This window comes from Dermacentor albipictus, unplaced genomic scaffold, assembly GCF_038994185.2.
Source record: "Dermacentor albipictus isolate Rhodes 1998 colony unplaced genomic scaffold, USDA_Dalb.pri_finalv2 scaffold_27, whole genome shotgun sequence".
Lineage (NCBI taxonomy): Eukaryota > Metazoa > Arthropoda > Arachnida > Ixodida > Ixodidae > Dermacentor > Dermacentor albipictus.
Genome location: NW_027225581.1, coordinates 690,305 through 712,103, shown reverse-complemented (window position 1 = coordinate 712,103; position 21,799 = coordinate 690,305). Strand labels below are relative to the sequence as shown.

Below are 21,799 nucleotides of genomic sequence, written 5' to 3'. Positions count from 1 at the left end.
GTCCTGTTACGGAAGGATGAAAGATGAGAGGAAGAAGATTGCGGGACTCTGGCTGCTGCGTGGTGTTGGTGGTCAGCCATCTTACCAAATGTCACTTAAATTGTATATATATATATATATATATATATATATATATATATATATATATATATATATATATATATATATATATATATATATATATATATATATATATATAGTATAAATACAAGCACCTATACTCCCAACATCCCCTGAACAGTGTTTTCGACTCCCTGTATTTCAGTATGTTCCGGCAAAACCGCTTCATATTTCATTTGGCGTGTACTCGAACATCATCAGGAGGAAATAGCGCAATGAAACATTCTATAACACGTCTTTATTACTTTGCCAGTGAGAATGTTATTACACCTGAATCCACCCTAGTCGACCTTACTCACACTTAACCTATCCTAATCGACCGTAATGCACCTTAAACCCACTTCATGCACTACACTTGTTGGAATGGTGCGTAGACTATCTCCGCCATGGGCCAGCACTGTACTGTGCTATCTTCGGGATTACCCCTCGGTTTTTTGTGTCCACGCGACTATTTCCTACACACCCTGTCGACGCATGCTCTTTTGGTGAGAACCTAGCCATATACAGCTTCACTGTAAAACTTCAATGAAAGCTACGCGGGGGTAGTTATCTTCGCCAGAGGTCTTATCCGAAATGCCGACTAACTGTGTTGCCAAATGTATAGCAAGATCGCCCATTTATTCCCAGTCTAGCAAACAGGAAGCCGTCTTCAAGGTAATATGGATGCATAACTGTACTCGTTTCCAAGTGTTTGGTGAAGAGGCCGTCCGAAGGTTTGTTTCCATTTATTGTGTTTTTGTTCTTCGCCATTGCAAACGTGACGGCGTGAATTTCGTAATCTTTGAAAAAGGAAACGGAAAAAAATGTCCCTAATTCCTGAGTATGCGTTGGTCCGTTGCTTGGCATCAGGCCTCACCACCCTCAATTCTTCGGTACGCATAGCGTACCTCGGTCATTTCTGCGGAGCTTTTCGAATTTGGCCCCTTTCCCACTTTATACTTTCAATGGCCCACTTTCGGTATCTTTTAGAAGATGTCTATGCGCATGTCATCGCACCTAGTGCACCCAAGTCAGGTTTATTTGGGTGCGCATACCTGTACCGGCGAGCGGAGCAAACAGCGCCATGATAGTAGCGGCCAGCGAGCGGCTGCATGAGGGCCCAGTCGCATCGGCGACAAACACTGTAACCTAAGACGACATCTTGTTCGGCCTTGGCTCCGACTAGGTGAGAAAAGCTGCGCGTATTGTCACGTGGTGGTGACGTTAAGAACACAGTAGCAATACTGTGATAGACAAAGCTAACTTTTATTGGGCGAACCTATGCCCACAAAACAGGCTACACTTATAGCTCAACGATAGCGGCGAACACGGTCGGCGATCGTCGAAACTCTGATCAGCGGGTCAAGCGCGTCGGCTTTTATAGAGCAGCCGTCGAATGTTCCAGACTAATCGTTTGGACCCGCGTGCCTTCCACAAAGTTCTACACCATTCGCATTACGCGATGAAATCAGATAGCACAAGGTTCGGCGACAACAGACAGCCGGGTAGAACCATCGATAACTTTCCAGAAACGTCGGATACATGCAGGCGCGTCCCTCGCTGTGTGATTACAGTTAAGCGGTGAAACGTGGTCGCCCGATAAAGATAAGTACACGTGTCAATACCCCCCTCTTAAAAAGCATCGACCCGATGCTGCAAACAAATGAAAGAAATAAAGAAGCACTCGTAGCAAAGAAAACAACAAAATAAGGAAAGTTCGTCAGCGTCCATAAAAGGGTTTAAGGCGCACCACGTGGACCACTTCAGATCGTGCGCGGCGCCGCTGTGAATGCGAAATGCCGTCTGGCACGACGTCGGATGACCTTGTAGGGTCCGAAATAGCGTCGGAGTAGTTTCTCACTGAGTCCTCGTCGGCGTATCGGGGTCCAGACACAAACACGGTCGCCAGGCTGGTACTCGACGAAGCGTCGTCGGAGGTTGTAGTGTCGGCTGTCGGTCCTCTGCTGGCTCTTGATTCGCAGGCGGGTGAGCTGTCGGGCTTCTTCGGTGCCCTGGAGATAGGTAGCGACGTCAATAATCTCCTCATCAGTGACGTGCGGCAGCATGGCGTCGAGCGTCGTCGTCGGGTTCCTGCCGTAAACCAACTTGAATGGCGTGATCTGTGTTGTTTCTTGCACCGCCGTCTTGTAGGCCAAGGTGACATACGGCAGGACTGCGTCCCACGTCTTGTGCTCGACGTCGACGTACATTGCTAGCATGTCGGCGAGGGTCTTGTTGAGGCGCTCCGTGAGACCATTCGTCTGCGGATGGTAGGCAGTTGTCCTCCTCTGGCTCGTCTGGCTGTACTGCAGAATGGCTTGAGTGAGCTCTGCTGTAAAAGCCATTCCTCTGTCGGTGATGAGGACTTCCGGGGCACCATGTCGCAGCAGGATGTTCACGACGAAAAATTTCGCCACTTCGGCTGCGGTGCCTTTTGGTAGAGCTGTAGTTTCAGCAAAACGGGTGAGATAGTCCGTCGCCACGATGATCCACTTATTCCTGGATGTTGACATCGGAAACGGCCCAAACAAATCCATCCCAATCTGCTGGAATGGTCGGCGAGGAGGTTCGATCGGCTGTAGTAATCCTGCTGGCCTTGTCGGTGGTGTCTTGCGTCGTTGACAGTCTCGGCATGTCTTGACGTAACGGGCGACGTCGGTGGTCAGACGCGGCCAGTAATACTTTTCGTGTATTCTCGACAGAGTCCGGGAGAATCCGAGGTGCCCAGCGGTTGGATCGTCGTGTAGGGCGTGCAGTATTTCTGGACGCAGCGCTGACGGTACAACGAGAAGGTAGCTGGCGCGGACTGGTGAGAAGTTCTTCTTCACGAGCAGGTTTGTTTTGTAGCGTGAACGCAGACAACCCGCGCTTAAATGCCCTAGGGACAACGTCGGTGTTCCCTTCCAAATACTCGAGGAGGCCTTTTAGCTCCGGGTCGGCACGTTGCTGCTGAGTGAAGTCTTCCGCGCTTATTATCCCAAGGAAGGCGTCGTCATTCTCGTCGTCTTGCGGCGGCGGGTCAATGGGGGCGCGTGATAGGCAATCGGCATCGGAGTGTTTTCGTCCGGACTTGTAGGTGACAGTGATGTCGTATTCTTGTAGTCTGAGGCTCCACCGCGCGAGTCATCCTGAAGGATCCTTTATATTCGCTAGCCAACACAACGCGTGATGGGCACTGACGACTTTGAATGGCCTGCCATAAAGATATGGGCGAAAATTAGCTGTAGCCCAAACGATGGCGAGGCATTCCTTTTCGGTCGTAGAATAGTTGCCTTCCGCTTTTGACAGCGACCGGCTAGCGTAAGCTATCACCTGTTCGACTCCGTTTCTCCTCTGGACTAGAACGGCACCGAGGCCTAGGCTACTGGCCTCAGTGTGGATTTCGGTATCGGCGGCCTCGTCGAAATGTGCAAGTACCGGCGGCGACTGCATACGTCGTTTGAGTTCTTGAAATGCCTTGGCCTGCGGCGTTTCCCACTTGAACGCGACCTCAGCTTTGGTTAGATGTGTTAGCGGCTCCGCGATGCGTAAGAAGTCCTTGACAAAGCGCCTATAGTTGGCACACATGCCAAGGAACCTACGCACTGCCTTCTTGTTGATGGGTTGCGGGAAGTGTGCGATTGCAGCTGTCTTTTGCGGGTCTGGACGGACACCAGATTTGCTGATTACGTGGCCTAGGAACAGAAGCTCATCGTAAGCGAAGCGGCATTTTTCCGGCTTCAGAGTAAGCCCTGACGACTTGATGGCTTCTAGTACTGTCGCAAGCCGCTTGAGGTGATCGTCGAAATTCCCGGCGAAGACGATGACGTCATCCAAGTAAACGAGACAGGTCTGCCACTTCAGTCCTGCTAATACTGTGTCCATGACGCGCTGGAACGTTGCAGGCGCCGAACACAGTCCGAATGGCATAACCTTGAACTCGTACAGGCCGTCTGGCGTGATGAAGGCGGCCTTTTCGCGATCCCTTTCGTCGACCTCTATTTGCCAGTAGCCAGACTTGAGGTCCATCGATGAGAAGTATTTAGCATTGCAGAGCCGATCCAATGCATCGTCTATCCGTGGGAGGGGGTATACGTCTTTCTTCGTGATTTTGTTCCATCTACGATAATCGACGCAGAAACGTAGGGTGCCGTCCTTTTTCTTCACTAAAACAACTGGAGACGCCCACGGGCTTTTCGACGGCTGGATGATGTCGTCGCGCAGCATTTCGTCGACTTGGTGTCTTATAGCTTCGCGTTCTCGCGTCGAAACTCGGTAAGGGCTCTGGCGGAGTGGTCGAGCGCTCTCTTCGGTTATTATGCGATGCTTTGAAACTGGTGTTTGTCTAATCCTCGATGACGTCGAAAAGTAGTCTTTGTATCGTCGGAGAAGACTTCTGATCTCTTGCTGCTTACTCATAGGAGTAGTTGGATTCACGTCGAAGTGTGGTTCGGGGACAATGCTCATCGGGGTAGATGCGGCTGAATCCGAGAGGACAAAGGCATTGCTGGTTTGCACAATTTCCTCGATGTATGCGATTGTCGTGCCCTTGTTGATGTGCTTGAACTCTTGGCTGAAGTTGGTTAGCATGACTTCCACTTGCCCTACGTGGAGTGGAGCGATCCCTCTTGCGACGCAAATGTCACGGTCGAGCAGTAGACGTTGGTCGCCTTCGATGATGCCTTCTACGTCAACGAGTGTTTCGGGGCCGACCGAAATGACAATGCTGGAGCGAGGCGGGACGCTCACTTGATCTTCGAGCACCCTCAAGGCGTGGTGACTACGAGGGCTCTCCGGCGGTATCGCTTGATCTTCCGACAACGTTATTGACTTCGAATTCAGGTCGATGATTGCGCCGTGTTGGTTCAGGAAGTCCATGCCGAGAATGACGTCTCGTGAACACTGTTGGAGGACAACGAAGGTGGCAGGGTAAGTCCGGTCATGAACGGTAATTCTTGCCGTGCAGATTCCAGTCGGCGTAATGAGGTGTCCTCCAGCGGTCCGAATTTGAGGGCCTTCCCACGTAGTCTTAACTTTCTTCAACTGGGCGGCGATGTGTCCACTCATGACGGAGTAATCAGCACCTGTGTCGACTAAGGCAGTGACTGCGTGGCCGTCGAGAAGTACGTCGAGGTCGGTGGTTCTTTGTCTGGCGTTGCAGTTGCGTCTTGGCGTCGGATCACGGCTGCGTCGCGTTGAACTGAAGCTGGAACGTCGCGTCGTCAAGTCGTCTTTCATCGGTGTAGTCTTGGCTTCCTTCCTGATTTCGTCGGGACGGCGGCGTGTCGTTATGTCGTCGAGGTAGTTTCTTCGGTGTCTTCGTCGGCGGCGGAGGATCTTCGTCAGTTCGACGAACAGCAACCGCACCTCCACCGGTTGCTGCTTTTAGTTTTCCGGATATGGGCTCGCTGACCGGCCCCGGGCTGGGCCAGTGTATGGTCGGCGCTGCGGCGACAGGTAGCGGCCTGGTGATGGCGAACGGGACGGCCGTCGAGGGCTCCACTGAGTAGCGGCAAGGTAATCGGCGATGTCACGTGGGCGCTCGCCAAGCTGTGGACGCAGCGCGTTGACGGCGAAACCTCGCAGTCCCATCTCCCGGTACGGACATCGTCGGTAGACGTGACCCGCTTCTCCGCAGTGGTAGCAGAGCGGGCGGTGGTCAGGAGCACGCCAGATGTCCGTCTTCCTCGCGTAGGTGCGCTGGGCGACGGGTGGTCGTGCTGGCGGCGGTGGTGGCGGACGGCGAAACTGTGGCGTGACAGGGCCCTGGCGCGGTCGCCGAGGGGGTCCTTGACGGCGTGCGACGGCGGCGTAGGTCATCGCTTGCGGCTCACGCTGCGGCGATTCAGGGGCTACTCCAAGTTGTTGTTGGAGTTCCTCACGCACGGCGTCGGCAATCGAAGCCACTTGAGGCTGTGATGATGGGAACAGCTTTTGTAGCTCCTCCCGCACGACAGCTCGGATAGTCTCGCGTAGGTCGTCGGCAGCCAGTGACTGAACTCCGGCGTAGTTTGTCGAGGTCGTGCGGCGGTCGAATTGCCGGTTTCCCATCTCGAGTGTTTTCTCGATGCTGGTGGCCTCGTGAAGAAACTCGTCGACGGTCTTCGGTGGGCTTCGTACCATTCCGGCAAAAAGTTCCTCCTTCACACCACGCATCAGCAGGCGGACTTTCTTCTCCTCGGGCATTTCAGGGTCGGCGTGGCGGAAGAGACGGCTCATTTCTTCCGTGTAGATCGTGGTCGTCTCATTAGGTAGCTGCACCCGGGTTCCCAATAGCGCTTGGGCTCGTTCTCGGCGTACGACGCTTGCGAATGTCTGCAGGAAGCCGCTTCGGAAAAGTTCCCAGGTCGTTAGGGTGGCTTCTCGGTTCTCGAACCACGTCCTGGCCGCGTCTTCCAATGCGAAGAAGACATATCGCAGTTTGTCGTCGCTGTTCCAGTTGTTAAAGGTAGCGACTCTCTCGTACGTCTCAAGCCAGCCTTCCGGGTCCTCGAAAGTTGAACCACGGAACGTCGGAGGCTCCCTGGGCTGCTGTAGCACGATGGGCAATGCCGGGGCTGCCATTGGGGTGGACTTGGTGGCAATCTTTCTGGTCGTCTCAGGCAAAAGTCCGTGCTCCGGGGGCAGTTGTTGAAGACGGCGGCTTGCTCGATGGCCGGGACTGCGTTGGTGTTGTCTTTGCGTTCCGGGCTTGGATCACGGCTTGGCGGGGGCGTCCGGTACATGGACCAAAAGCACCTCCACCAGATGTCATGTGGTGGTGACGTTAAGAACACAGTAGCAATACTGTGATAGACAAAACTAACTTTTATTGGGCGAACCTATGCCCACAAAACAGGCTACACTTATAGCACAACGATAGCGGCGAACAGGGTCGGCGATCGTCGAAAATCTGATCAGCGGGTCAAGCGCGTCGGCTTTTATAGAGCAGCCGTCGAATGTTCCAGGCTAATCGTTTGGACCCGCGTGCCTTCCACAAAGTTCTACACCATTCGCATTACGCGATGAAATCAGATAGCAGAAGGTTCGGCGACAACAGACAGCCGGGTAGAACCATCGATAACTTTCCAGAAACGTCGGATACATGCAGGCGCGTCCTTCGCTGTGCGATTACAGTTAAGCGGTGAAACGTGGTCGCCCGATAAAGATAAGTACACGTGTCAGTATTATGATGTCTCTGTTGCAGCGATGTTCATTTGCCCCGAGTACTCGGCAGCGAACCACCAAAGGCACACGCAGATCTGATGATTATGATCCCAAGGAACTCAAGATGATGATTGATTAACGTAGGATGATGATGACAGTATACAGATGAACAAAACGAAAGTAATAAAAGCCCACACTAATCTTTCCCCCTCCCCCCCACATACTGGCCGCAGGTTACGGCAGTGAAGAACGCCGCGTGAAGGGCTTTATGCGGGGGACGTGAACGACATCGGTGCAGCGACAACAGGGGCCCTATAACGTAAAACTATTCCAATATGTTTTTATTCCAATCTCCTGACGTCAACTTTGCGTAAGCGCCGACGCAAGCATGGAGCGTTCGCCCGCAGGGTTGTCTGAACAGACCTATCAAACACTCTCCTCATCCATAGGAGGACACTTTTGTTTGCTTGAAAAACGAATAACAGTGTATACGCTGTGCGACTTGCCTTGTCTCATTGGCTGAAGAGAGACGAGGAGCACGCTCAAGGGGAGAGGGATTTGATGGGGCCGAGCCACTGAACTTTACCGGTGGAAGAGGCTGGCGCCAGCGTCTGCGATTGGTCCGCTTTCCCTTATTTAACTTGCGGTGGCTGGTCTAAAATCGCGGCGGCATGCAACGGAAGCTTAAGTATGACGCTAAAACGGATCCTCAGCAAAGAAGAATTCCCAGCACGAGGTCGTAAACGTGCCGAAAGTGCTCGAAAATGTTACGTGGCTCGCAAAAAGCTTTATTATAGACAAATAAACCCGTGCTTTCCGGCAGGCGCGAGTAGCCAGTGCCTGAGCGATTGGCGGCAGCCGTCTTTTATTCCTTTCGGAAGGGGGCAGCCTGCGCCTATTCAAAAGAAAACTCAGTTTTGTTCAGCATAATAATGGATCTTTAGCGCGTACGCGTTACATTGACGCAGTGTGTTTTTGCGGTTTTTTGACATCGCGGGACAGGCAGGTGAAGTTGGTGCAGCCCGAAAGCTTTTGACCAATAACTGAAGGCTAGGGGCGAAAATATGTCAATTCAGAAACAACTATTTTGCTTTTCTTCGGACAAATCATGCATAATCAGTGTGTAGACGTCATATTAAATAGGGAACTGTCGTGGTTTTCATGACGTCGCGTCACAGCCAGGCGAAGTCGGGGTGGTCCAAAATGTTTTTGACCAATCGCATAGATTGCAGAATTGGAAGAAAAGTTTGAATAGATATAGAGGTGAGCACGTTGTTGGCGAGTCGGTCGTACATGCTTAAAGAAGGAAATTGCGCTAAAAAAGACACGGACGAGTAAGGACATGGACGGGCGCAAACTCGCGACTGATTTTATTCAGAAGGAACACAAATATATATACCTAGATTCTTATTGCCTAATCATTGCCTAAGCGCACATGCCAAGAACGTTTTTTTCTTTCTTATACAAATTTATACTGGAATCGCTTACACAATCATCACCTGACTTATCAATCTAAAAACACTTGAGTCCGCTTTTGTAACTTTTGACAACCATATTCATGTTCAACGTCAGGACATTTGCATCGGGTCTTGTGTAGCGCCGGTACTGGCTAACATTTTCCTGGCCAGCATTGATCGTGATCTGGTGTGTTATTTGGACGACAAGATGGTTCTTAAAGTTTTTAGATACGTGGACGATTATTTGGTGATGTTTAAGAAGCAACCCGGTTTGACACACACGGTTACCGTGCAAGAGACCTTATCTGTCTTTAAACGACACGGGAGGGGTCTAACCTTCACCCACGAATTACCTGAACAAGATAGATTGCAGTTTTTAGATATTAACATCACTTTAACACCAGATCACACGTGTTGGATGTACTCACCACGAGCCCGGAAAGACCTGTTGCCTTTTGAGTCCGCTCATTCTAAGAGGGTAAAACGCGCCATTGTTATGCTGTGCCTGAAGGAAGCCCTGCAGAAATCATGTGTTCACCTGGTAAATGACAGCCTCAACAATCAGATTGGCAGGTTGCAGAAGGCTGGTTTTCCCGTTTCCGTCGTGGCTGCTGTGGCAGAGAAGCTTCTGCAAAGCTTGAAACCTAGAACACCTCAAGATGGTGGCGGTCAACCGAAGACCAGACCGCCGGTTCTCCCCTATATTCATAAGGTCTCCCACAACCTGAAGAATGTAGCCAATCGCTACGGTGTGCCGGTGGTATTTTCTGCCCCGCGCAAGTTGGCCTCTTTGTGCCCCCGGATTGTCTCCGGCGAGGAATGCGTGCGAGACTGCACCAAACGTCACGCCACCCAGTTTGTCAGGTGTTCGGTCGGGGTTGTGTATGAAATTCCCCTGACATGTGGAAAAGTTTACATTGGCCAGACGGGCCGTTGTATAAATGAACGACTAAGGGAACACAAGCTCTCTATGGTTAACGAAAAAGGGTCAAATTTGCCCTTACATTGCGGCGCATGTCCTTTGGCTACGTCTGATAAAGCATGCCAGCCTTTGCTGGCTAGAACCAAAATCTTAAGGCGCAGTCGTAACCAGGTAGCACGTGAACTCGCAGAAGCTTTTTACATTGATAAGTCAGGTGATGATTGTGTGATTCCAGTATAAATTTGTATAAGAAAGAAAAAACGTTCTTGGCATGTGCGCTTAGGCAATGATTAGGCAATAAGAATCTAGGTATATATATTTGTGTTCCTTCTGAATAAAATCAGTCGCGAGTTTGCGCCCGTCCATGTCCTTACTCGTCCGTGTCTTTTTTAGCGCAATTCCCTTCTTTAAGATATAGAGGTGTCTGTTGCTGCGACAACAGGAGTCACGCGATAATTGGCGGGTGATGTTTGCTCCATGGCTAAGTATGGTCCAATGACTCGTGGTTGGAACCTGTCACAAAGTACAGAAGTGCGAAGATGCGTCGATAGCAGAACGTCTTCACCAGGACGGAAAGACGCGTTGTGCTTTGGGAAGCATGCTGGCGACACTGAGCGAGTCGTGAGACGAACTCTTTGCTAGACGATGGAGATGGGTTGACAAGAAAATCGAAAATAACTCTCGAGAGGAGAAGTAGGAGACCATCCCTAAACATTAAACTATGTAAAATGGCGAGTAGCTGGTGGTGCGCTGAATAGTCATGTTGTAGGACAAAGGAACGACTTGTATAAGATTATCTCAATTTTTGTGGTCAGGTTGAATATAAACGGTGATGATACCGGCAAGCGTGCGACGAAATCGCTCTGTAAAACCGACAGTCTCTGGATGGTAGCCCGAAGCTACTTTGGGGGTGGTACCAGAGGCGCGCAGAACCTCGTTTAAAAGTGGCGAGAGAAAGGCCTTTCCATGGTCGCTCAGCAGTACCCGAGGAGCACCATGGCAGAGAATGATATCTTGAAGAATGATGTCGGCAACTACCAAATCAGAGCGAGTTTTTATTAATGTCTCAGCGTAATGGTCAGGTGGGAGATGGCGGTCCCTATGGAGAGGTAGTAACAGGGGACCTCTTGTAAAGGTCGATAACAACAATCTCAAATGGTGCCCTGGTACACGGAATAGGCCGTAATTCATCGGCAGGAGCAGAAATTGGGAGTTTTTTCACACTGACGCACGAACCACCGACCCATAGTACTTGAACCCACGTACCTATTTACACTAGTAGGAAGGCCAGGCCAATGGTAACGGCTTTGAATTCGATCGTAGGTTTTCTAGAAACAGAGATGGCCAGCCATCATGCAATTGTAGAATGCTTCGCGGGCATCGGCTTGCAGAGAACGATAAAGAACGGTCACCCAGAGTTTACGGTGAGGGTGGTAAATGAGCCGATACAGCACGGTATTGGCCAACTTGAATTGTGCGAGTTGGTATCGAGGCCGCGCGTTAGGTGGGTGAGACGTGTGGCTGAGGTGGTTTGTCCTACGCCAACAATATGGGCCAGTTTTCTGGCAAGATGAAAAAGTGAGACCGTCGTCCAGAGAAAGGCGGGTTATTCAGGCTAGGGAGGAAGCCTTCGTAAAGTGACATCCAATGGATGCTTTGCGGCGCACTTACCGAGGCGTCAAACGGGTGCGCAGAAAGCACACAACGAGAAAAATAGTCAGCGATTTGGTGTTTGTGGCCAGACTTTTACGAATAATGTCAGAGTCATATTCTTCGAGTCGGAAAATCTAGTGACCCAGGCGTCTGGCCAAGTTCCTGATCGTGTAGCACCAGCATAAGGCGTGGGGGTCCATAAAAACTGTAAAATTATGTCCGTGCACATAGGTCGAAGCTTCTTCATAGACCAAGCAACAGCCACGCACTCCTGTTGAGTGAATATATTGTTCTTCTCGGCATCGGTGAGTATGCGGCTGGCGCATGCAACGACTCTCCCTCGCGAAGAGTTGTCGCGTTGTAGAAGAATAGCACTGATGCCACCATCAACGCGGCCCCTAGAGAGTCGTTGCAGCCTCATCTAAATGGCAAAGCACTGGTTCAGACGTAGGGACGCCCTTGAACATGTTAAGGGTGGCTTCATATTGTAACGCGCTAATGCAAGAGTAAGCAACTGTACGAGCAGCCAGACACGAAAGATGTCAGACACTAAGTGACGGTTCTCCAGCTGGCATGCGATCTTTGACTTCGTCGTCTTCTTCGCCGTTTTGCTGGGCACGCAATGCTGACCGTTCGCTGGCTCAAAACCCTAGGTGGCGTTATTCCCCCTCCCGATGAAACATCGACTCGATGCTGAAATGCAGGACGTACATGGAAAATACCCAAATTAGGTGAAATAAAAAAGGCAAACGTGCGAGCGCACATGCGGACATGCACACGAGACAAAAAAAATTTGTTCTCTTTTGCAGTTCTTTGGAGGACGACACGACGACAGCAAAAAAAAAAGACAGTTTGTTTTACAGGTACGCTTAACGTTACCGTGTAAAATAAGGCTTGAGGTGGATGACATGTACAGTCTCTGCGCGCGGTAAACGGTGCTTGGGCGATGGTAGGTCTACGTGTGGAATCACTTCATAGTTCACACCGCTTAGACGCCTTAGTACTGTGTATGGTCCGAAGTACTTGCTCAGGAGTTTCTCGCTGAGACTTCGCCATCTAACAAGGGTCCAAACCCAGCCTTGGTCACCAGGCTCATAGGTAACTTGTCGATGGTGGAGATTGTGCCTAACTGCATCCGTACACTGCTTCTGCCTTACATGCTTCCTGAATGTACTCCTCGACATCAGGAGGTAACTGGTCGAGCTGATCGATGTCTTCATACGGAATCATAGCGTCTAGCATAGTTTGAGCATCTCGACCATAAACGAGGCGAAATGGTGTGAATAGTGTAGTTTCCTGTGTAGCAGTGTTGTACGCAAACGTTACGTACGGCAGGATTTTGTCCCACATTTTGTGCCGGACATCCACGTACATAGAGAGCTTGTCTGCCAGTGTTTTGTTTAGTCTTTTGTCAAGCCGTTAGTCTGAGGGTGGTATGCAGTAGCCCTTACGGTGACTCGCGCAACTCAACATGTTGTGACTCGTGTAACTGAACAACCTTCTCCAAATGCGAAGGTTGTTTTAAGCACAAGTAATTTCCCCTATGTTGTCCTTGGTGTCAGTGTTTGTTGGCTTCTTATCATATCAACACGAAGATGTCGTCCAGAAGCTTCGCCATAAACGCCGTCCCTCAGTCAGTGATGATGAATGACGGTGCGCCATGCCGAAGCATAATCTGATGCATAAAACTGGGCAACTTCAGATGCTGTCCTGCGTGGTAGTGCTTTTGTCTCAGCGTAACGCGTCAAGTAATCAGTTCCGACAATGATCCGCTCATTGCCGGAGGAAGACAAGGGAAATCATTCAAGCTGATCCATACAACTTGATCAAACGGCGTACGCGGAGGATTGATGGGCTGTAGAAGGCATGGAGGCTTGAAGTGGTAGTGACTTGCGGCTTTGTTATTCACCGCATCCTTTCACGTAGCGTTTGACAGAAGCAGTCAGTCTAGGCGAGTAGTACCGTTGTCGTACCCGGTCCTGAGTCCTTGAGTAGCCCAAGTGATCAGATGTGGGCCCGTCACGGCAGGTTAATAGGATGTCGTCGCGAAGGGTTTGAGTCCATATTAGAAGATGTGGCTTGTCACCGGCCCCTGTGTTGCTTTTGTATAAGATTTTTTTCTAGGCAAAATGACGAAAACCGACGCCAAAATGGGCGAGGAATGTACGCGATGCCACCTTCTAAGTGATCGATGATGAGCCTTAACTCAGCGTCCGATCGCTATTTAGCGAGCAGTTCCTGCCTGCGGAAGGCTCCCAGGAACTCGCTGTCCCCTCCCTCGTCAGGATTTTGAGATTACACGGGTGCTCTTGATAGCGTGTCAGCATCTTGATGATTCCTACCTGAATTGTATGCGATGGTGATGTTAATTTCCTGGAGTCGCATACTACAACGTGGCAATCATCCAGATGGGTCTCAGAGGGTAGTCAACCAGCACAAAGCCTGATGATCGGTCACAACACTAAATGGACGCCCGTAGAAATACAGCCTAAACATTGTAGTAGCCCAAATAACCGCGAGGCACTCCTTCTCTATGGTGGAATAATTGGACTCAGCCCATGGCAGAGCGCGGCTCACGTAGGTGATAACTCGTTCAGTCCCGTCTTACCGTTGCCCCAGGATAGCTCCGAGACCGACACTACTGGCGTCATTCCATACTTTTATGTCAGCATCCTCATCAAAATGACCGAGTACGGGAGGAACAGACAATGGACGTTGTAGCTCCGCAAAGCAGTCTGTTGTTCATCAGTCCAGAGGAATGGCGCGTCGTCACGCGTAAAGCGAAATAGCGGCTCTGCAATCTTCGAAACATTTGCAATGAAGCGTCGATAATATGCACACAAGCACAAAAATTGTCGGACCATTTTTTTTTGTCGGTTGTAGTGGAAAACGCAGCTACGGCAGCAGTCTTCTCGGGATCGGGCCGAGCACCTGCCGTGCTAACGACGTGACGAAGGAACTTCAGCTCCTCGTAACCGAAATGGCATTTCTCTGGCTTGAGTGTAAGGTCAGCCGATCGAATGGCTTCTAATACAATACAATACAATACAATACAATCTTTATTTTGCATAAGGAAAACAAAGTACATATAGCAGGCCTACCAAAGCCTCAGAGGGCTTGACTGGCAGTGTCTGACGGTCAGGTCACAATTGCACAGGTTTCATAGTGGAGTTAGCTAATAGGGTGTCGGAGCAAAATGTTGAACAGTTATACAAAATGTTACATCAAACATCGACAATTCTAAGTTGTTTCTTAATCTCACGTCTTGTGTTTGCTTCTAGCACAGGCGTTGGCAATTTATTAACCCTTTACTGCACCTTGTTGCATTTACGCAACATTCTGATGAACGGCGTTAAAAACCGAACCAAAGACAGTTTCGAGCTTCCTGTACATGTTGTTGCATACCCGCAGCATTGGACAAGTAGACAAGCACTTGGACGATACAGGTTTCATTCGGACAAGTCGCACAGGCCCTCGGTCGGCCGCGCAAGCCGCTGTGGTGCGTTTCGGACGGAGAATTTTTTCAAATGTTGCATTGGTGGCGCTGACGAGCGCCCAACCAATCTGAAATCCAACCACACGTGGTGCAAAAGCACTGTCTTTATGACGGAAACGGTAAGAGGGAAAGACGTAGACGTCACCATGGTCAATTTCGATGGACAGAGGGGTAACAGTTCGCTGTCGCCCAGGAGGTAGTTCGGATTATACTCAGCGATAAGGTGCAACGGCATTTGTGTTTCTTCCCTAAGCAAGTCGTCTATGTCAGTTAGATGCACTACGCGGTGCGCACAACAAATCGCCGTGAAAGCAGAAAAAGAACATTCCACCCTGAAATAGGTTGATGAGCACGTATGCAAAACACAGCTAACCTAATGTTTTGCATATCTTATTCCCGAAGGGAGTAGTCGATGTCGGTAAGATGCACGAAGCATTGCTCACAACAAATGGTCACGGAAGCAGAAGAAAGAACACCCCACCCTAAAATAAGTTGAGTGCATGGGCCTAACGAAGCTAACTAAATGAAGTGCACAATATCATTTTCCCCAAGCAAGTATTAGGTGTCGGTAAGATGCACGACACGTCGCCCTAAAAAATAGCTGCTGAAGCAGAAGAAAGAACATCCCACCCTAGAATAAGTTGAGCGCATAGGGACAACACAGCTAACCTAATATGGCATTGATATTATTTTCCAAAAGCAATTAGTCACTGTCGGTAATATGCACGACGCTCTGCCCACAACAAATGGCCGCGCAAGCAGAAGAAAGTACATCCCACACTATAGAAAGTTGATGAGCGCATCGGCAACACACAGCTAACCAAATATGGTGCAGGTTGTCAATTTCCGCAAGGTTGTCGATGTCGGTAAGGTGCATGATGCACTGCTCAGAACAAATGGCCACGGATGCAGAAGAAAGAACCTCCCACGCAATAATTAGTTGATGAGCGCACGGGAATAAGACAGCTAACTGAATGAAGTGCAAGATATCATTTTCCCCAAGCAAGTACTCGATGTACGACGCAGCTGTTCACATCAAGTGGCCGCGGAAGCAGAAGAAAGAACATCGCACCCTAAACTAAGTTGATGAGGGCTCGCGCATAACACAAATAACTAAATGCAATGGAATATATCATCTTACCCAAGCGAGTATTCAGTGTCGGTAAGATGCACGATGCTTCGCCCTCAACAAATCCCGCAGGAAGCAGAAGAACCAACATACTACCATAAAATAGGTACATCAGCGCACGGGAACACCACAGTTAACTGAATAATGTGCAGGATAACATTTTCCCCAAGCAAGTAGTCTGTGCCGGTAGGATGCACCTGCCGTTCCCTTTAACAAATGGCCGCTGAAGCAGAAGCAAAAACATCTCACCCTAAAATAAGTTGATGAACGCACGGGCACAACCCAGCTGACGGAATATGGTGCAGAATATAATTGATTAGGACAGGGCCCATAGAAAGAGCGCAAGGACAAACAGTGTCCCTTTGGGCTGCAATGAGGTAGGCCCATATTAAGGCTCGTGACTTTCCTGAGGGGGTAACATAAACGAGCATGGATAACAAAAATTGTCGCACCTGTGTCCACGAATGCATCGAAGGGCACCCCTTTGACAAAGACCAAAATGATTATGGATGAGCGCGCTGGAGGAATTTCATTCCTGTTGATGTGTGCAGTTCTTCCTCCAAAAACTGTATCGCTTATTTTTCTCGACGAAACGTGGAATTGAGTGAGACGGGCAGTAGTTGGTTCGTGGAGTGGCGCAACGACGAAGGGGAGCGACGTCTGGCTGAACGGTAAGTGCTTCTGTCTTCTGTCCAGGCGGCCGGAGATGTAGAGCGGAGCGGAGGTGAAAAGAACGCCGGGTTTGGGAAGTGCCTCAACTGAAAAAGTTGCGTTCAGACATTCGGTACCACCGGCGGTCGTCCCATGGGCGTTTGCGACAGAAACGTGAAATATGGTCGCAATAGCCGCGATAGCCCCAATGATAGAACGTGTGACACGGCGGACGCCAAGGTGGGTAGTACGGAGTGCTAGGTGTTCCGGGAGCCAGTGAAGCCACATGGGCCGATGAAGGCTCAGTTGGCATGGAAGGGATGTTCTGTGGACGCGCGGCCGCCCCGGACGCGTACGTTGTTGATGCCGCCGTTCAGTTGACGTTGCGTGGCGGCGAGACAGCAACTAAGGCGAACGTTAGTAGCGGACGAGTGACGGAGAGTTGACGTGCGCGGAGTAGGTCAAGGAATCAAGTTTATTTCTGGTGACGTCATGCAAGTACACGTCAGAAGGTCGACTGGGGCCCACCGACAGCGATGACAAGCCCATCGATTCTAATTCTTTCCGTATCATTGTTCTGATCATGATACGATCAGCTCATGATCATGATCAGCCTAAAAAACTTGAAGGCGTTCAGAGAAAGGCGCTCAGATACATTTTTAACAAACATAGGCTAGCAGACTCAGCGACAGAACTACTCAAACAAGCCGGGAGGCTAACCCTCCAAAACAGAGCAAAACTAGAGTGCCTTAAAACCATTTACCAACTCATAAATAATCAATTAAATCTGGATACCTCAAGATACATAACGAAATATCAAACGAGGAAAACACGTCATAACCCCCCACACACACTAAACGAGTATTCAGTGCGCACTGACACTTTCAGGTATGCTTTCTTTCCACGGACTATACGCGATTGGAACGCTTTGAACGTGGACTCTGTTAATAGTTCATAACTAACTGCTTTTATCACCCTTGTTGAAAACGATCTACTTACATCTCAGTAATTATTTTTGTTTACTGTCAGTATGACTTTGTTACTACCTTTGTTTTGCATTTTAACACAATTATCTGTCCAACCCAAATCTTGCAGCGTGAACGTGATTGTATATTTTTTACTGCTACTCATATATAAGTTTATTCTGTGTATTAATGTGTATTTCTAAACCGTTATTATTGTCATGGTTGTATGTCAGTGTACTTTTTTGAATGCCCTTTCTGTTACGATCCCTGACGGGATTGACAGTATTGAATAAATAAATAAATAAATAAATACATAAATAAATAAATAAATAAATAAATAAATAAATAAATAAATAAATATGCAGTTGTGGGTTCAGTGTGGATGAATATGCGCCAACGTCCGGCTGAAGCCGAAGCGACTCTAGTTCATCCAGGTGCTGACATGTTGTGAAAATGTCAGCGATTGTAGCGGTGTTCTTGATGGTAAGCGAATTGAAGGCGCCTGTTCTCATGTCTTTCATAATGTGACGTACTTTGTGCGACTCTCACATAGATTAACTCACACGGCCGCAGATCGCAAGAACCTTCTCAATATACGATGGGTAAACTTTGCCTGGCTGTTGTTGGTAAGCATCAAGGGTTTCCGTTGCGATTGTAGAACGAACTGCCGGACTAAAGAATACTTAAAGGAGCTGCAGCTGAAAGTCAGCCAAGTCAGTAAAGTCTATCTCGTGGTTGAAGAACCACGCCTTCTCCACACACATCAAGTAGAAGGAGACATCACGAAACTTCAGGGGGTCGTCGAAACGATTAGCGGCACTTAATCGCTGGAAGTCGTCCAGGCAGTCCTCCGCATCTTCCCCACAAAGACCAGCGAAGAGATGGGTGTCACGAGGGTGCCGCAATGGTAGCGGTAGACGTACAGGGTGGTTTGGCGTCAAACGTACCAGCCCACAACGAACGCAAACAGCGGCCTGAAAGAAGCTCCAGGAGATAGGCTGTGTGGTTAGAGGACTGATGGTCTGAAAGTCACCTCCACAACCTATTGTAACGTCTCCGTTTGAACGACGTTTACTTGGCCGGAGTACTCGGCATCGAAGCAGCAAAGGCACACACCTGATGATGATAATCCCACGGAACTGAAGATGAAGATTCATCAACGTAGGACGAAGATGATAATATACAGATGAAGAAGGCTAGCGCAATAAACACCCACAATACAGGGTAAATACAGCACAAAAAAAATAGAAGTTGACATGGGACGAGTGGGCACGGAAAAGTGGCGCTTGGCCCGTGTCCTTCGCTTTTATTTTGTGTTGTTTGTTTTCTTAAGGTTTATATTTAGGTGACGTAAACACCGACTAGGTCTTGTGAAAGTTAACTTAACACTGTACAGATGTTCCTGCTGACGCAGCTATACCTTGTCGTGTGTCGCGATACGCCACTAAGCAAATGATCTTGGGTTGCATACCCGGTGGCACCTGCCGTGTTTTATTGAGGGCAATAACTGGAAACTCTCGTGAACTTAGATTTAGCTGCACGTTAAAGAAGAGCAGTAATCCGAACTGTGGCATTCCTTAAAATCATGTCGTAGATTTATCGAGTAAAACGTCTGAATTTTTACAATTTTCTGTTTAGAAAGGGGCGCCAAACCACACCTGCCCGGTGGGGATGTGGCCACCTGGAATGCAACACACGTCTTGAAGGGAGGTGTTCTATCTGTAACGGAAGTGTAAACTATAGTGCATACTTCAGGCGCCGCCATATTTTTTACAGAAACGAAATTCTTTTTATTTTGGTTTACAACCAACCGTCATCCGAAGGAAATTACGCTAAACGCGAATACAAATGCCTCAAAAGGCGCAGCCTCCCCTCGCTTATTCAAGCACACGTGATTGCAGCCCCATGTTTACAAAATGTTAGATATGATTTCTACAAAGACATTAGGCGCAACTGAAACAACTAAAAAACATCTAAGAAGCTAAATTAGACAACATGAATGCAAATCATTGTGTACCATTCAAAACAATAACTTCAAAATCAGTAGTTCATAGCAGAAAGGCATTCACTGTAGTTTTAGAAGTCCAAACAAGATCACTGAATAATAAAATACGAAGGCAACTATGCTGCTATTATACATATCCTAATTTCAAAGTGTTTAAACGATCAGAAAGAAGGCGGCCTTTACATTGTTCCCTAATAAGAAAATCGCATTCTTTACACGCGTTTAGGGTGGCATGTGACATAATCGAATGTTTTCGAAAGATAAAATATTTTTGTCGTATCAAATCCATAGTGTTTGTGCCAAAAATTCTAGGATATTTTACCATCTGAAAATTTTCCTCTGAAACCTACTAGTCATTACGGTCTAGCTAAATCATAATAAATGGTAATTCCTTTTCGTGCATTGGTGTAATGCTTGGAAGGCTGTGTTTCAAATATAAACTTTTTGTGTTTCCTCGAAATGACAGTTTTTCAATAACAAGCAGAAGTCCCTTCCAAGTACACAAAGTTTATTTAGTTAGCTTGTGCAGCCGTATTCATTGTAAGTATGCTACACCGAAAAAAAGATAAAAAATCTAGCGCACATGCAGCTTTGCTGAAATGGGTGATGCCTAAGTAAATTGACTTACTATGCCTAGAGATACATTTAAAGGATGTAGTATATTGAATAATAACTCATCGTGTAATGCAGCTAGTGACTATACCATCATTCCGCAGAGGGAGATGAGTGAACGAAAACCTGTACACATGGGTCTTTAGATTGTTGGGAGCTCAGTTTATTGGAGACAAGGAATACACATCGTTAGAGGTTGGCAACATAGAGTCAACAGCATTTTATTCAAAGGTAAAAGCACGTTTGCCAAGTGCCTGTGGTGTCGCCCTTGTCGGGGAGTGCCTTGATTCCAAGTACGATCAGGGGATAATGACTACGCAGGGCTAAGGAAACCGGCTTCCCGAAAAGCGGGGGAACGCATGGATGGACGGTCGCTACAATGTTGCTTCTTGCACATGCGTGCTATATTGTTATCGTCCTGCTCATAGAACATGGTGGCTTTAAAGAGTCCTCTGGAGGGGATAATCGTGTTTGTGTAAAATAAATACTTCATGCTAGCCAATAAGCCGAACTAAACTTTACCTAGTTTAGCCAAGATTGTCTTTGTTTGTATGCGATAAAAATATTCCTTTATATATACTTTGCATGCACATTTCTACTCGTATACCATGTTCCCCGATTTCTTGATGCATTATCTATCTGCACCGTGCCCATTTTATCGTCCTAATCTGTTTCAGATTGCATTGAATCATACACTATAGACAGGTATTACCCACCAAAGAGCATTGAATTCAACTATACGACTCTACTAATGCCTGATCCTTACCGGGATTCACTTGGTAATGGACCTACTATGACATCACTGAGTTCATACGACTTCGATTATGGCGCTAGAAATCAGTGGATTGGTTATGGAGAGTGGAAGATATTGGAAAATGAGCTGCCTCGCATTGAAGCTTTTTATCCAGAACATGTTTGTTGCATGTATGGCACGATGTAAAATAAAGGTTTAGGATGACTGGCATTTTCTGATAACACTAAATTCGAAAGACAAAGATTAAAAAAAATGGTTTGTGTAAAATAAAGCTCTGAAAAATACAGGTGTATTGCTTGAGCACTCACAAGGGGTTTTAACTACCAGTCACAATTTGCTTACTCTTTAATTTTGTTATTCTGTAAGGAGGATATTGTTAATTTGATATTCTGCTCAAAATGGTATTCTTGGAGTAATGATTATAGAAGGTTTGGTGGATCAAAGCACGCGAATGATTTACTTAGGTGACCTCATCGGAAATAAGAAATTGTTGTGTAGGTTGGTATCGTTGGCGGTATATATAAAGAAAACTATCGACGCAGAGCGCAATCTAAAAGAGGTTATATTGTGAAAATTGTATCAGACATGTTTAAACAAATTAACATATGCTTCGAAACAACACCCATCTAGTTATTGCACGATGTATGGTTGTTGCATGTCATGAAAAAATCTTGATACATATACTCGCATTTAAATGTAATTTTATTACAATGAAGACGTCAGTGATTCTGCAGGTCTCTGAGTAAAGATGCTAGCACTAGTTTTATACGGCCAGCTGTTTACTAAATAAGTCCTTTTGAAGAAGGAGGAGGAATAACAGTTTTTGCCATAGATACGATTACCGTTGTTACACACGTAAATAAGCACGAGAAACGCGCATAATGGTGCTTTATTATATTTAATGCCCCAAATTATGTCATTGGTATAACAT

At 48.0% G+C, this 21,799-nt stretch overlaps 1 long non-coding RNA gene across 1 annotated transcript in view; it reads left to right on the top strand.

Annotated features, from left to right (window-relative positions):
- The window catches only part of LOC135897855 (uncharacterized), a 347,298-nt gene extending 326,159 nt beyond the window's left edge, over nt 1–21,139 (top strand). The window contains exon 5 of the long non-coding RNA XR_011509985.1: nt 20,792–21,139. This is a non-coding gene — a long non-coding RNA (uncharacterized lncRNA). The remainder of the gene's footprint in view (nt 1–20,791) is intronic.
- Nucleotides 21,140–21,799: the final 660 nt, after the last annotated feature.